Here is a 13,955-nt window from a genome sequence, read left to right on the forward strand (position 1 = left end):
TATTTATAGTCAATGAAAAAAAAAGAAGAAGATTTTAAAGTCAGGAAGTCTAGAAGTGGAAATGGATATCTATGTGAATAATCCTATTTGGATCTTACAGGGTAAATAATATATAAAATTTGTATGGAAACCCTTCTCATTAGTTTGAGTAAGGAATATCTAATTTAACATAAGTAATTACATATATTTTACAATCTTGCAGGTTTCCAACATGAAACTAATATTATATTGTTCAGTTTTGGTACTGCTTTTTTTCAGACATTCTTCTCGTGTGGGTGGAGTATTAAAACAAAAAATATCCAATTTATACATGGCTATCATTTGAAAGTACTAATGTCGTGTTTATTACAGCGAGTAACGTAACTCTTAAGTTGGCTGAGAGCAGTCTCCTGCCAGGTGATGATGTCATCAGTCCTAGAGGTGCCTGGCACGTTTTGCTGAATCATCACTGTTCCTTTTAACCCCAATAATCCGCTTGCACAGGCTTCATCTGTAGTTGTGTGTTGTCTTGTGCTTACAAAACAAGTCAGCTGGAGAGGAATGCTTAGCTCATGAACTTCACATGTGGTTCATAGGTCACGGTGACATACATAGCCGTAACCTATTCTTATCTGTGGTGATCAATGCAAGCTTAGTTAAGGAATCGCAATCATTTTAAAATTAATGAACAAAATAAGCGAATAGAATTTCTATAACATCAAAATTAATTAATTTTTTCTGAACCTCATAGACAATTAGAGTCAATAAATCAGCTTACGACATTGATAAACGGACATTTAGAAGTATCAGGTCATGGATATGAAATATTTACTTGTAACACTAGCATATTATAATTCAAGTAGATCACATTCATGGGAAAATGTCACATTTTCTTGAAAAACCCAAAGTTTATATAGAAATTAGTTACGTAGTGAGTTCTTTCGTAGCATCTCCTGCCTAAAAATTAACCTTGGAGGATGCGCGCGAGAAAATTGAATATGAACCTTTTGTTAGGGGCACATAGGATCGGATTTTATCACAGCTTAATTTCAGTAAGCGTAGAGAATTACAGAATCATGATTAATATTCTCTTTGACTCTTATGTTGCCTGGCAATCTTACAAATAGCTCCGTTTCCCCACTTCTTTTGTCTAGTAACTTGCTACCAGAATATCGAATTTCTTTGGGATTCATATTGATATCTGTTAATATGGATATTTTTACAGTCGTCAGAGACCTGGATAGGTTCACTCATTGTTATAATGCCATGGATAAAAAAGTTTGTGCAGCTGACTCTTTTGAATTCCATAAAATATCAGCGAATTTATGTGGGTTAAGTCTAGTCCTTAACGGCTTTCTCCCTCCTGTATTTGGATGTTGTCTGAATTTACTTTGCTCTTGTGATAAGTGTAATTTCACTTACAGGCTGATTAACGGAATCAGTTACACCCTGCAGTACGAGAGTTTCACATCGCATGCCCGGACAGATCGTCTACAACATCATAAGTGAACAAGCCTATTTCGTGGACTTCTTGGACCGACACCCGTAACCCGTCGTTAATCTCGTTTTTAATGCGGAATGCTCCGGCGGCTGTCGGAATTGACTACAAAGGGACATACTCCGACAATTACGACCAAAGAGGATATTCAACAAGTATGGGCGCAAAATAGAACGTCGGACCCTGCCTAGGCAATTTCCCCTTGTTTTTAACCATTTGAAATTGGCCATTTCATTTGGTATAGGTGGTTGTCTGGAACTGTGTAATGGGCGAAAAGTTGCTAGTTAAATGTGTAGTGGGTATATCCTTGGCTGTATATTATTATATGAATCAATATATATATAATTGTATAAATAAATCAGGTAGCCTATAATCAATCTGTTACCTTTCATCTTACCAATAACTGCAGTTAGTATACGGGTTAATGTATCAGTTACTATATCAGTTAATATATCAATTAATAAATCAGTTCATATAACAGTTAATATATGATTTTTATCACTGCATATATGATTTTTATCAGTTAAAATATGATTTTTATCATGTTAATCTTTATGTTATGCAATTATCAGGAGTACATTAGTATTTTCTGTAGCATATGCCTCTTCATGAGTTGAAGTATAAAACTGTATCATTATATATCACGTGATCATTATTATTTACGAATATTATCATATGCATATGTCTCATATCTTATTACACGAATCTGTATTTGTGTACAACATGAATTTTTTTTTTACTTAAGTATTTTCTATATATCTATATATTCACATAGTGCCTGTATATCACTCCTATAAGTCAAATGCAAGTCAAGCTTGAGTAATATTCAGTGTTTGGTTTTGTAGCCGACCGAGCATTTATGTAAGTGCTACATAATACAATATATGGAATGTTATTCCATATATAAAAACTAAAACTATGATTAATTAAAACCAGTGACCCAAGAGGTCAACCAGTTTGCTTGCAGGAATGTGATCAGACCAGATATGATAAAGTAGGCTAAGATGACGTGTTGTAATCAGTCAGTGTCTAGTTTGCCGTCACCTGTGGTCATTCATTTGTTTTGTAAACGCTAGTCCAAGCTTCCTGCTTGAGACAACCACAGTGACCTATAACTCAAATGGCCTACGTGACTTGTAATCTATGTCATCTGTGTGTATGTTCGTATGTTCGAGCTACTGTCTGCTCCCTTTATGATTTGTAAACCAGATTGTAAGTCAGAAGTCATTAAGCCATCATCATTGGCAGACCTGTACAATTTTATCTGATCTTCATCATGTAGTCTCAGAGAATAGAAATATTTTTGTACTCTGTGTTTTCTACTAGAAACCTCACATCAGAAAGAAGATAATGAATGAACTTAGAAATTATCATCATGAGTTTGAAACATCTCCGTCGTCATAACCAAAGAAGATACTGACTTCGTAAATTATCATCGAAATCCAAGACACTCCAATGAGGAAGGAGAGTCATAACAAACCGACCTTAGCGTAAAATTATCGCAGGTCTAAATAACCTCACAGGGCGCCTTATTATACAAAGGCATCAGCCCTATAGATATGGTGTTTGCGCTCCACCTCGGTGGTCGCGGGTTCGATTCTCGGCCATTCCATTGAGGAGTGAGAGATGTGTATTTCTGGTGATAGAAGTTCACTCTCGACTTAGTTCGGAAGTCACGTAAAGCTGTTGGTCCCGTTGCTGATCGTTCGTAACTATGCACTGTTTCCTTTCTATGGCTTTTAAAGACACCATTGTATTAATTTGTTGTTCCATTTGCTAATGCAATCATGTACACTTACGCCGGAACGGTAAATAATTTGCCTTGAACATATTATGTGTGTGGAAGATCGTTAACTATATCTTAGTTTTACCAGACCACTGAGCTGATTAACAGCTCTCCTAGGGCTGGCCCGAAGGATTAGATATTTTTACGTGGCTAGGAACCAATTGGTCACCTAGCAACGGGACCTACAGTTCATTGTGGGATCCGAACCACACTATATCGAGAAATGAATTTCTATCACCAGAAATCAATTCCTCTTGCAACTGTTCAAGTTTGCCATAGAAAAGGAAATGTGAAATATACATGAATTTGGAATAATTATGCCGAAAATTTCAAGTGACCCAAGGAATGAAGGAATAGAATAATGGAAGGGAATTAGTAATAAAAGATTCACATTATAACAGAGACAAATAAAAGAAGAAGAGAACGATTAAGGTTGTTCGTTCCAGAGGCGCACCCCATCTACCACTACTACTACTATTATTATTACTAAGAATAAGATGAGCCGTTCTAAAGGAAGTTACTTCGAATTACTACTACTACTGTAGGTCTAGGAATGACAGGAAGAGGACGACATAGCAACCAAAATACTACTGTAGTACTCTAGTCCACCTCTCTGGTAAGTCGAAATTGATTATTGTATGGTAAATAGACGTAGGGGATAACAATAGACCATCTCGGCAAACTACTATTCTCTGCAAATATGGAAGTGGTTAAGTAAATTAAGTTAGGTTGAATACGTATACAAGTATGTAAGAAGCCATTGAGAATTAATATAACTGTTTTCTTCTTCTTTTATTTGTGTTTTATTAATAATTATCAACCATTTTATTTTTTTACTAATTCTTCATTCCTTGCAAGGGTCGTTGGAATTTCTGGTAAATCGTTTGTAAGTTTTTTTATGTGTAACCGCACATCCTTCGTTTACATTTCTCCAATTTATTTTTTTTTAATGTAATTCAGAATCATGTAGATTATGCATTTTTAAAAGTTATTATTAATCGCGTGTAAATTACCTCCCTCTCGATCTTCTTCCTCCAACAGGTAGGTACCTCCTCCCAAACCGTCTTCTTCACTCCTCATCCATCCTCTCCCTATCACCTCTCCCCGTGGGCTAGTGCCTTCAGTACACCTCGTGTGGTGCGCTGTAGGCATTACTATTTGATAAGGTTTTTTGCAGCGTGCCTTCTTTAGGCCCATAGCTGCAACCCCTTTCGTTCCTTTAACTGTACTTCTTTTCATATTCTCTTCCTTCCATCTTACTTTCCACCCTCTCATGACAATTGCTTTATAGTGCAACTGCTTTGAGGTTTTCCTTCTGTGACACCTGTCAACCCTTCTACTGTCAGTTTCCATTTCAGCACTGAATGGCCTCATAGGTCCCAGTGCTTGGTCTTTGGCCTAAATCCATATTCAATTCAATTCTTATCACATCTGAAATATTTACAAAGCCCTTCTTATTTTATCATTTTCCAGTCTCTCCAGCAGCGATATTCCCCTAATCCACCTCAGTGTTCTCATCTCTGTCCTGTTTCCTCTTTTCTTCTCAGTATAAAATCATCCCCCAAAGACAACGTTTCAGCAGGGATACATTTTGACTTAACCTTTCCTTAAATGAAGCTTAGAATCCCCTCTTAGTAGGTTTGAGTTTAACTGGGGCCCCCAAACACAACAGTGTGCATGCAACCATTGTGAATGATTACCAAATGAAAATGAAATTAATCAAATGTTCCTTCCTTTAATCTTATGGTACTAGGCATTTGGTAAAAATGCAAGCGGTATTAGTCTTTACTTATTTAAAGATGCTGTACAGTGTTTAAATTATTCGGGTTTTAAAATACATAGGCTTGTTGCAAGTCGAATCCCATATTATTGAAGTCACCTGGCAATGCATGATGATAATAGTATAACTGTGCACAGTTCACAGTCAGTCTGGGAGAAAAATATTATTCTTAAACTTAGGCTTTTAGATATTGCTAAATTGGTTAAGAAAAAGCTGCTGTATGCAACCAATTTTAAATGAATAAATACGGAACAGGAGCTTTCAACCTTCATGAAAGTCCACTTCAGCTGTACTGAGTAACAATGACAAAGTTTACAAAGACATGAAAGAAAAAATACAACACTTTTTAAAAGAGCAATTTAAATGGAAACTGTTACTCCGGGGGGTCTTCCTTGAGTATCATACTTTCTTGAAGGCATCTTCTTGTTATTGTATAAGCAATTTGTAAGGTGTTTGCTGGCTGAAAGAACAATTTCCTCTAAAATATCTAATTGTAGATTGTGTTGATTGGCTGTCAGGCATATTAACTAGTCTGTGAAAACATCTTGTTCACAAGAATTAACAGTTGGTTCATCATGCTGTTGATTATGGCAGAAACTTCTACCCTTGACAAAATTTAAAATGGACATGTGCAGGTATAGATTTCTCTGGGCATATCAGAAAGTGATTTGTATTGGGTAAAAATATGGCTTTGAGTGTGACACAAATTGACTTGGGTATGTAATTGTTATACTTTACAAAGTCTGTGACCCACAATATTGATCACAAGATGTGTAACATGTACAAAAATAACTAGTGATAGAGACTGGTCTATGGCTACTGGTTACATCAGTGATGTAGTTATGAAAGTTACAGCTCAGTTTTGTTAAAGTAAGTGAAATATCTGACTGAATAATTGACACTTTAAGAAAATTTTCTCTACCATTTGTCAAGTGGAGGATTGCGTCATCAGATGTAGCCTTTGGCTGTCATTTTACCAGGGAAAGTGTTATGGTACTGTTAGATATACTACTCTTTTTCTTGGTAATGGTGCCAAATACTTTGCACATTTCATTCTACTATGCCTGATATTACTGAAAGAATCCATGTCCTTTATCTTTCCCCTTTCCCCTGACCAGGATAAGGCACTACACCCCCGATTAATTATGAACTGGTTCTGAGCTGGTGCACAGGCTGTCATGATTACCTCACTGCAGTAGGCGGCACAAGACAATGCTAACTGTTTCAATGAGAATGCTAAAGTAGCCTTACTATTCTTGTTAGAATATGAAACAACATGAATGTAGGTAAAAGTACAAGAAGCATATGTCTCCATGATTAGCCAAAAGCATTCTCATAGTTTTAAAATAATGTCACATTTCCATGTTGATTAAATGAGCAGTCCACATGATTGTCTTTCATGTGGAAAATTTTTCAGCAGTAAATGGAAGACATTAGGTGTCTCTGACATTTACACAATATGGAAACTATTTATTTTTGCCTTTTGAATTGATTGCTAGCATTATGCTAGCCTTGCCTAACCTAAGTTAGTTAGTATTATGTAGTCTAGTATGTATCCTAATACAGTCTATGGAGCCTTTTTAAAAATGCTTGTACGTAACTGCCTACTTTGATAGTTTAAACACCAAAAAACCCTCTAAAAATACTTACACGCAAAAATACATTTAGTAAAAAAATTATAGGGAGATACAGTAATTAGTGAATATTATGCTATGAAAAATACAGTGAATAGACAAATTTTCAGCGAATAAAGTGTATATGTGTTCCATAGAAAAATCTGCGAATCCGGAACCGCGAATAGTCTGGGGTCAACTGTACTGTAGTGGTGAAGTACAGGCAGTCACTAAGAAATCCTTACTTTTAATGCTTTGGGTGCATTGCAAACTATGTAAACTGCATTTTTATTGCATTTTTCATAAAAAAACTTCAAATACGTATTGATTATTTTGCATTTTTGGTGTCATATTTCATCTGCCAGATAAGTGTTGTATGCGTCGTAACCCTGGAACATGCATCGTAACCCTGGAACGTGTGTCGTAACCCTGGAACATGCGTCGTAACCCTGGAAATAATTCCTGATGAATATAATTGAAAAGCGCCTTAACCTCGGAACATCGTAAGCCAAACCTGTCGTAACCTGGGGACTGCCTGTATATTTCTTAGATTGTGCATTAGTATTGCGGTTTACTGTGAGACTCAGTCTAGTTGAAGCATTGGAATCTGATAAGTTTATAAATTTCAAGAACATTTGGACATTTTTATGATTTTTAAGTGTTTTCTGATTACACTTAGGAACCATCGAGGTATCTTTGCACCTGCTACCTTGTTTATTTCATGTTATTGGAGATGAATCATTACCTTGCTATTAAAGATAGCTAGTATATCTTTGGGCCCGCAGGTGCAGTCAACATAAAAATATAAGACAGTTGCTTGGCTGACCTAGATGACTCAAGTTCACCCATTCTCTACCAGGTGTCCTCTTGAATATTTTTAGTTCTTATCTGAATTCTTCATACCATTGTTCGGAGTGATGTTTGGTACATTCACTAGTTTTTGCTGTTGAATTTTTTTTATGGTATATATTTGTGACTTGTTCTGTTTGATCGGGATGCCTTCAACTGACAGTATGAAGAAAATTATCAGATTTTGCAGGAATAATTTCTGCATAGCAGAAATCATTCTTTTCACAATCCCCTTTGAAAGGAAAGGTTAGGACTTCCCTGTAACAGTTGGAAGAGTCCACTGCCAAGTAACTGTTTCAGCTCTTGGGGTGAGGTCGTTTTGTGCTCTCTCATTCATCTAGACTGGTTAGGCAGTTGACTTTCTCACCAAAGATTGTTTCAGAAAGCAGAATGAAATGTGCAGGAGTATTTTGCACTGTTACCAGGAAAAATGGTGTATTTAGCGCCACCGTAACAACTTCCCAGGTAGAATGGGAATCAAAACCTATATCTGATGGTGCAATCCTCTACCTAACAAAATGATACAGAAAATGTTCTTACCTGGTTGGTTATCAGTCAGATAATGCACTTATTTTTGCATGGACAAGACTTACAGCATTCCTAATTTCATCACTGATGCAAACAGCATCCACAGACCACTCTGTGTCGCTAATTTTTTCATATCACTTTCTGTCCTTAGTGATCAAGTGTATCACTACGGTTGTGGGTCAAGGATTTTTTAAATCAAACCAATTACATACCAAGATCAACCCAAGTCATTCTCAAAACCATAATTTTAGCTAATAGAAATTGATCAACCTTACCCTCAGCTCTTCTCTTCTGGTTCAGGACTGGCATTAGAAGGCGATTCTGATTTCCATCCTGTGGTATCAAAGATCACAACGCTATTGACCTAGTCAAGGAAGGCTTAGACTTTCAGTTAAACCAGCTAAGAGGCCTTTGCTGAGGAGTGATTCTTATGGGTAAAGTCAGGTGTCATTGAGTCCTTGTCATTTTCGCATTTTCTTTTATCAATTTGATTATTTTTTCCTTTACTTAAATGTAGTGTTACACTCAATTTATATCATAATCTTAATACCGTATGCCTGGATACAGTTGCATTGTGAAATCAAGGACTTTGTTAGTTTACCAACTATAGCTCTAATATTAATTACAGTACCAGCCCATAGTGTATCATTCAACTATAGGACTTATGGCTTATTTGAAGGGTCATACTTATATTTTAAATAAATTCAAACTTCCCATCATTTTTGGAGTTCCAATATGTAAACGTGAGTAACAGAACTTTAAGGCACAGGTTTTCACTGTCCATCATTATTGCCTTGCCTTTATTTCCTCTGCTCTCCTTCCAATTTGTGTTGCTGACTCAGGTGATGGCTCCATGTTTCTCCATATGTATGAAACAGTGGCAATAGAATTTGTACTTTCTATTCGATAATGATAAGCGATAGGATGGGAAATTTTGCATGCGCTTCTTCTTACCTGTGTTAATATTAGGGATTCGTTTCAGTAGATCATAATCTCCTCTGATTATAGCCCAAAGGGAAATATATATATATTTATAACCCATGTAAATGGAGAGCTATCTGTACTTCAAAATAAAAATGTATGTATTTTAATGCAAGTCCTTATTTACATGAAGTGCTTATCATCTGATAAGTCACTGAGTAAGTGTCACCCAATTGTATTTAGAAACTCAGAGGAACAATTTATGATTATGAGTTTTCCTCTTTGCAATGATGTTTGAATTGGATGGTTTCTTTATCAGGACGTAGAGCTGCAGTCACTTGTAAAAAAATCTTCAGGAAATTATTGTTGGGTTTCCAACAAAATTCGAATGTTAAACAATGTGTATTGTAGTTCATGAGGTTTTGGTGTCAGGAGAGGCTTATCACAAGTCATTGGTTAAAGACAGTCCAGGGGTGATGGGAGAAAACTACTATTCAGGAATGTAGAGCTGTGAGCTGTATTGAAGACACAATCAATTTTTGGAATTAATGGACTGTTATATGAGTTTACTTAATCACTAATATGTTAGGGTTTGTTCTCCTCCAAAGTTGAATGACCTTTTGAATTGTTCCATAAGTAATTTATGAAAAGTATATAATAACCATTATGATTTTGTACTTGCTAGCTGATGTTAAATGTTAAACAATATTATTTGTACTGTATATTACATTCCATTTAAAATTGTATTTTTTTTTTGCTGTCCTAATGCTATGTTATTGCAGGTACATTTTGTGACATTTTTAACATTTGATGCTCCAGTTCTTGACTGATGATGATATCTTGTTTTGCAGCACCAAAAATGCCACAACACAGGCCACCAGGTACCCTTAAGCAACAATGTATTCGGAATATTGCAAGAAACATGGACAAACTGTGGGCAAGAGATTACGTACAAAATTGGCATGAACAAAGCAAGACCTTGTCTTTCGTCTTAGGGCCATTTGAAGATTTGCGTAAGTTAAAACTTTGGAAAAAGTCTTCTGCTTATTTGGTTTAGTATTGGAACTTCAAATTCAAGTTCACTTCCTTTTCATTCACAATAAGTGTAATTTTAATTCTACCGGTTTCCAGCTTGGCGCTAGTAAATCCTAATGTTAAGACCTCAGGTTTGTTAGTTATGAAAAATACAAATTAGTTACAAATTTGGTATATGTATATAGTATGTACTGTTATTGTGAAAAAAAACCTTTGATCAGATGTAGAAAGAAGCAAATTCTGGACTGTGCTAATGTATTTTTATACTCTCAAAGCATTAGTACTCTGTATATTTAAGCTGAACCTAATATCATGTAGTCTGTAAAACTTATGTATACATTTCTTAAACTTATTGCAATGTGCTCTGTGGAGTTATGATAAGATGCAGCATTTATAGACTTGTGTATCTATGAAATTTAAAAGTTTGTTTTTTATATGGAAATTGTTTTTAAATTTCTGTCTTTTGCCAATGGGAACCTATTCTTTCCCTTTAACAAAGTTCTATCTCACAGTCCCACCAATTTTTTCAATGTTGAGAGGTCATTATACAGGGGAAAGTAGTTTTGTTTTTAAGTATTAAGACTTTGGTCTACCTAGACATGCCAAATAATAATAATGATAATTATTATGATTGTTATTATTATTGTAAACTTTATCTGTGAAACTTTATTTTTCAATTTTTTGTTGGCACATTCATTCTAGATACGTATTAGTACAACTTGGTTACTTCATACAAATTCCACGGACTCTGAGTGATTCTTTTTCTAAGTTTCATTGAATACGTTTTGATGTTGGCCTTCCATACAGTTAAATATAGATCATGAACTGTATATTTTCCAACAGCTGGAACAGTGGTGGAGCTTTTGATTGAGGAACTTGTCAATACAAAAAGGTTGAGAAAACATCACTTGCAGATCCTACTCGTTTATCATCTTGAACGCTTTGTTTTGAGAAAAGAAACAGACTTTGAGAAGGCCATCACATTACTGTTATCACGCTGTAAGGTAAGCAGCTCTTACGCCTGGAAAGTTTTAGCAGCATGGAATTATTCACTTACAGTATTAGTATTTCATTTCAAAACACAAGCCTAACATGTTTTGTTGCAAAGTTTAGGAATCATTTCATGTTGTGAAAATTACTACTGGTTGTTTGGCTACTCCATATTTGGTAACTCCTGCTGTGAGCAAACCTCTTTTTCTAGTTATGTGTATTTCTCACCGCTGTCTATTAACCAGGGGTTAGTTATTTTGATGGAAGAATATTCGATTTTAATCTCCCATCTTAGCATCCTGCTGCCACTACCCCTAGTCATTTACAGGCAGTCCCCGGGTTATGACGGGGGTTCTGTTCTTGAGTCTCTTTGTAACCCGAAAATTGTCGTAAGCCGGAACATCATAAAAAATCCTAAGAAAACTTTACTTTTAATGCTTTGGGTGCATTGAAAACTATGTAAACTGCATTTTATTGCATTTTTCATTAAAAAAAACTTCAAATATTGATTATTTTGCATTTTTGGTGTCATATTTCTTCTGCCAGATCAGCGTTCTAGGTGTTGTAACCCTGGAATATGCGTTGTAACAACCATGGAAATAATTTCTGATGAATATAATTGAAAGCGCCTTAACCTCGGAACGTCGTAAGCCGAACCCGTCATAACCCGGGGACTGCCTTGTTTGATTTTAATCTCCCATCTTAGCATCCTGCTGCCATTATCCCTAGTCATTTATTTGCTAGCAACTGGGTGGATATATTTTTCTTACCAGTGTTGTGCTTTTATTTTGTAACTTTCCTTATCATCATTTTCCTTGTAGAAGCCAACTCCAAAAGCCTAGACAGTCCTTGGAAAAGAATATATATACAAGTACATACGTAATTGGATTTGATGGGAATGCAGGCAAAAATTTAACTAGGTTAAAGAAATGAAGAAAGTGAAATCATCAATCATCTAACCAGTGAAGGAAACAGGACATAGAATTATCAGTGATGAAAACTGTTTTTATTGTAGAAAAGTCAATGTGCCCTTTTTCCAGTTACTATGTTGCAAATAGCAGCATGCAAGAGGAAATGTTTTAGTGCATAGAGCTTTACAACTCTTGGATAAGACAAGAGTATTGGTGGTTATTATATCACAATATGTTATGTCTATTAATGCCTTTGGTCAGGCATTAATGTTGTACCACCTTTTGGGGACAAGTGGAAATTATGTTATCCTTTTCCTTCATCGATTCGTCGTGAAGTATCGGAGTTGCACAGGATGAGATTATGTTTAGTGTTAGCCCCCTCTACATTAAACATTGTGTTAAGAAGTACTGGGATTTATAGTTGTAAACCTTATTTTTTGGGTTTTCCATTTTGGTTTAAATAGTTAGCAGAACTTACTGTACAAAGAAAGTGAAGGAGATTCTGGAGAGCTGTAGCTAAAAAAATTCCAAGATTCAGGACTGAAGTTTATTTGAGAAATGTATAAAAATTAGAATGTAACGGAGAGAGATGAAAGAAGCATGGCATTGATGTGATGAGGTAGGAAAGTCCAGATTGCAGGAAATGGGGATAGAGGTATGACTAACACTACTACTATGTATTTGGAAGTTGAGGCAGAAAGTCAACAGGGTAGAAGAAAACTGGTAATTATGCCACTAATCTTGTAAAGGAAGGACTTGGTGTTAAAATGATAAACCTGATGGGGCTAAACTAGCTCGATCTCTATACGATACTTTTCTTTTCCTTGTTTTTATTTTCATATTTTGAAAACTATTGAATCAGGGCACCAATTTTAGAGGTACAGTGAACTCTGTATTTGCGGACTCAAGGATTTGCAGATTTCTCTCTGGAACACATACCCACATTATTCATGGGAAATGTGCTAGTCGCAGTATTTTTATATGAGAATATCCACAATTTTTTTTTTTTTTTTTTTTTTTTTTTTTTGTCAATTTCATTATAAAATGCATTTTTTGTGATAAAGCTATTAAAAAACTATACTCTGTTTTTTTCCATCTGTCCATCCGTCGGTAGTGTTTTTACACGGTAACACTGCGTCCCGGGCTTTAAATAGTTACGCTATGTGTAAGCTTTAGGTAAATAAAAGGATATCTGGGTGTACATTTGCAACTGAAAAGCGTTTTAAGAATTCACTGTATGCGAATTACACCGTTAATATTAGAAATAGGATATTATTTAAAGCCTGGGATGCAGTGTTACCATGCGCAAACACCACAGGTGGATGGACAGATAGAAAAAAAACAGAGTACAGGTATTAACCTTTTTAGTTGGTTTTTCTCGAGTTTTAACTAATAGACCGTTTTAAGCGTATAAGGTTTAACTATTTGCGGATTCTAGCTATTCGGTGGGGGGGGGGGGCAGTGGTCTGGTTACACATCCCCTAGTCTTTGTAGCTGCCTCTTCAGCGATGTGTTGATTTCTTGTATAATTCAGTCGGGCCTTGAGGGTAAGTCATGGCATACATTCAGTTTTCATTGCTACAGACCCTCATATACTTTTATCATCTCTGTAGAGGGGTAGTGCCATCAGTGCATCTCACGCATGGTGCACTGTAGGCATTACCTAAGGTTTTTGCAGTGTCCCTTTGGCCCCTAGCTGCGAACTGTATCATTCCTTTTACTGTATCTCCATTCCTATTCTCTCTCTTCCATTTTACTTTCCACCCTCTTCTAACAATTGCAGAGTTTCCTCCTGTTACATTTTGGCAACCTTTTACTCTCAATTTTCCTTTCAGCAGTTGAATGCCTTCATAGGTTCCAAGGCACTTTGCCCTTCAGTCTAAATTGTATATTTTGTTCTTATTTTTTTTTTTTATCAAAGTTCTTGGTTTCTTTGGCCTCAGAATGAAACAGGTTTTGAATGGTGCATCAGGCATTTCATTCCCCTCCTTTCTCAGACTAGTAACCAGCCCAAGAAGAGCCGCTATTAGGCTCAGAGGTCTGGATAAGCTAATCCTTTATAATA

At 35.9% G+C, this 13,955-nt stretch overlaps 1 long non-coding RNA gene across 1 annotated transcript; it reads left to right on the plus strand.

Moving 5' to 3' along the window:
* The first annotated feature begins 3,759 nt into the window (after positions 1-3,759).
* On the plus strand, positions 3,760-10,989 carry LOC135200602 (uncharacterized). The gene is made up of 3 exons (XR_010311338.1): positions 3,760-3,879; positions 9,806-9,967; positions 10,833-10,989. It is a non-coding gene; the product is annotated as an uncharacterized LOC135200602 (long non-coding RNA).
* Positions 10,990-13,955: the final 2,966 nt, after the last annotated feature.

This window comes from Macrobrachium nipponense, chromosome 27, assembly GCF_015104395.2.
Source record: "Macrobrachium nipponense isolate FS-2020 chromosome 27, ASM1510439v2, whole genome shotgun sequence".
NCBI classification, from domain to species: Eukaryota; Metazoa; Arthropoda; class Malacostraca; order Decapoda; family Palaemonidae; genus Macrobrachium; species Macrobrachium nipponense.